This window comes from Macrobrachium rosenbergii, unplaced genomic scaffold (genome assembly GCF_040412425.1).
Source record: "Macrobrachium rosenbergii isolate ZJJX-2024 unplaced genomic scaffold, ASM4041242v1 13874, whole genome shotgun sequence".
Taxonomy (NCBI): Eukaryota; Metazoa; Arthropoda; class Malacostraca; order Decapoda; family Palaemonidae; genus Macrobrachium; species Macrobrachium rosenbergii.
In genome coordinates, this window is record NW_027100718.1 from 672795 (window position 1) to 676701 (window position 3907).

Below are 3907 nucleotides of genomic sequence, written 5' to 3' on the forward strand. Positions count from 1 at the left end.
AAAAAATTCACTAAGCACTGGAGTTAAACAACTCAGATTCAGTTGTAAAATGGAAAGAACTGGAAGGAATTGATCGAAGGCACAGAGAAAATAATAAGCACAAACCAGAAGTAGGAGGAGGAGGAGGAAGAGGAGGAGGAGGAGGAGAGAGTTGTTTCAGAGCCAAACACATGCTGCTGCAACTACTTGAGGCCACTGACAGGAAGAAAGGAAGGAAGTAAGAGGTCCAGTGTCGTACCAGATGTATTGAGAGCAGACGACAAATCCGAGGAGCTCTTCTAAAAATGAGTTTTACAGACATTTTCTTCATCATTTATTGTTTTATAGAACAAAAAGTATAAATAAATTGTAGGCTCAATCAATAACCCATTAATGGGCAGTGGCAGGAAAAATTTATTACAGAAATACTGGGAGGAAGCTCAGAGAATCAACATCTATCAGGATATTAACAAAATGTCACTGTTGTTGCTGCTGACTGAGGAGGAGCCGTTTCTCGCTAAGGGAGGAGGAGGAGGAGGACTCCACGCAACAAGAAGCCTAGTGTCATTTTAACCTTGAGCGAGCGAAGAGGCCAGAATCAGTAGCATCACCTCCTTGTAAAGAATGGAAGTCTTCTACTACTTCTTCTTGCTCCTCTGTGTCTTTTACTCTGTGTCTTTTACTCTAAGTCTCTTACAAATCAGTATGGCTGAATGCAATGCTCTAAGGATGAGGAACCTCTTGAACTCGAGAATAGTGAACCCTCCAACATTATTGTGAAAGCAGATAAGAAGAATTCAGTGGGGATTCCCTGCCACTGGTCATTGCACTGGTGTCAACAGACTGACGCTCTGCAGTAGAAGTCTCTCTGAATTCTTCACCTAATGTTTTGATTTGGTCATTTCACCTCAATCTTTGCACATGTGTTATAACTTCACACTCCTTCATAAACATGCACCCTTGCAGTAATAGGCTCTTATAAATTTATATATATGTGTGCAAGAGCTTATTAGTTTGCACATTTGAACACATTTGAAAAGTACAAAATAATTCCAGGTATAATATATGTAAACTGTATACTGTATATATATATATATATATATATATAAATATATATATATATATATATATATATATATATATATATATATATATATATATATATATATATATATATATATATATATATATATATATATATATATATATATATATATATATATAATATATATATATATATATATATACTCTCTCAGTCCTCGTGAAACTTTAGTAGAAAGAAATCGGGGGTTGGGAGGTATGACAAGGTGGAGGAAGATGCCCAAAGAAGGCGTCCTTTGGGCAGAGCGTTTTTGTCGCTTTAGGAAAGACGTATTTTCCTCGCTGCATCCACCGGGTTCCCCCTCAGCCTCTCTTTCTCGGTTTTACGGTAAATTTTAGTTTGCTTAGATACTTGGGCCCTTGTGTAAGTTTTTAGATAATACAGATCATTGTTAAATTTACACCCTGTGTCTTATTTAAGCATGTCCCACAGTACTGCAGCCGGACCAGTAAGTCAACCCGACGAGAGGTCGGGGTCAGTTTCTGGTGTCAGGTGCGGGGTCCTGCTGCGAAGCGCTAATTAATAGTAAATATAGCGAACTGTGGGTCTACGATCGTGCTAATGCAATAACTGTAGAGTGATATTAAATTGGGAACAATGGTGTATAATACAAGAAGCACGGGATTGCACAGGGGCTAACGGCGACGAACAAGAGGAGAGAGACGGTGGGGCGGAGAAGTTAGTCCGAGAAGGGTTGGGGAAAATAGCGAAAGGAATGCAGCAAGTGACCTTGCCCTTTGAGGGCATTCCTGGAGTGGAATCGGCAAGGGGTGGGAACCCGATGAACGCGAGTGAAACGGACAGTAGTACGCCGTCAGGAATTCCGAACAGCGATAGTGCAAATAATGGTTCTACGTCGGGCGGGAACTGTAGTAGCGGAATGGAATGATCGCTTTCCGCTCCCCGGGATTGCAATGCAACCTCCGGCGCCGGCCGGCGTGGTGCCTCGCAGTTTGGTGATGAAACTTCCCATCCCGGCATCGCACATTCTCGACTTCGATAACTCGACGCCAAAAAGAGGGCTTCATTTCGATCGAAGCCTTCATTAACAGTGTCGAAGAGGCCACTAGCGATTGGACATCGATGCCCAGAAAATTGCACAAACCATCGCGAAGATGACCGGGTCCGCAGCCAGGATGATGAGGTCATGGAAAAACAGACCTAAAGATTGGCCATCGTTCAGACAAGGCCTTATAACACGCTTCACCCTTCAAGAAGAGACCGGCGAAGCGCTATGGGCCTGCGCTTATTCTCCAGCATTACGAGCGGGGAGGGCATCGCCGAGTACATCGCCAGACTGTCGGCCGACTATGAAAGTTTGGCCTCGGGTGACGCAGAGCAGACAGAGGAGGGCAGCGAGAATTTCTGCAGACAGATGTTGTTGATGACTCTCCCCTCAGTATCTGCGGTGCTGGTCAGCTCTGGGAAGCCCCTAGCGGCTATGGTTGGTGCAGCCCAGTTGGCGTTAGAGACGGAGAGACGGCTTTATTTTTGCAAGCAGAGAGGATGGCGATGTCCTACCCCCACCCATCGTCGCCTCCGCCAACCGGTCCGTGACACAAATGTTAAAGCGCTCTTCCAGCCCCAACCAACCATGAGCGAGTTGGCCTGCAGTGCCAAGCGACCAAGGGGGCCAGGGAAGGGGGAGCGGGTGGTGCGGCAGAGAAACTCTGCTGGCAGTGCGGAGGTGGGAAAAGGCCACATGCGTGCCAATGCCCTTTGTATGGTCAAAGGCATTGTTTCCCTGATGTGGTGCCACTGACCATCTAGTCAGCGAGTGTCCAAAAATGTGTCCAAAAACGGACCTGACGTCGCAAAAATTAATTTTAAGCGGCGCTCCCTCCCGAGAGGAAGGGGGACGCGCCGGGAAGGGGAGGAGGAAGTGTACTCGTCCAAAAAACGGGCCTCCTCCCTCCGGCACCCCAGGGGCCAGTTGCGGCAGGGACCATAAACAAGGAGAAGGCCTAGTGGGGAGTAGTGCCACCCCAGGCCAGTGTGTAGGTGGGAGTCTCCCCAGCCAGTGAGAGCTCCTCTGCCCAGGGGTGTGTGTACCTGTGGAGGGAACAGAGCAAACGTCCTCCACCCCGTCTCCCTCGAGATTGGAGATTCAGTTCCTGTTCTTGAAGTGGGGATTGGAACGGGGACATACCATGCATTGTTGGACAGTGGAGCTTGTGTGTCCCTGATCGAGGAACGTTTAGTGACGGGCGCTATTATGGCGTCGAAGGGATGTCTGTTGTTGAACACTGCGAGTGGCCATCAGATAAGGATCCGCGCATTGTCAACCAGCAGATTTCCTAGGTGGCCGAGTCTTGACTCACAAATTCCATGTTGTACCGACGACTCATGGAAGGAATTCCCGTTATTCTGGGAATTGGCTTCATGCGAGAGCACAAGGTGGCTCTCTATGGGATCGACGGAGGGGGAGTGGAAGTGTCGATGCCAGTGGGAACCGGGCAGTACCAAAAACTTTCCGTCTTGGGTGAGAGGAGACGGTGTGTCAAGGTGGCCTGGGCATTTAAAGGGGACACAGGAGTGGTACCTGCCAGCCCGGAGGTGGGGGAGGTTATTCCTCCCTCCCATCTCTATTCCTTCCTGTCGTCCCAGCACGAAAGTTAGAAGAAGGTACACTCGTATATATTAATCCCCATAAAAGTGGGCAGACTTCGTGCTGCCAGGAGTCGCTACCATCGTCGACGGGAAGGCGAATGTACCTTTATCAATGTAAATAGTAGTAGGTTAGAATTAAGTAGTGAGTCTCTTTGTGATTTAGAAGTATGCACCCTTGTAACAGCCGATAACGCAGTGTCGGCCCTGACTACACAG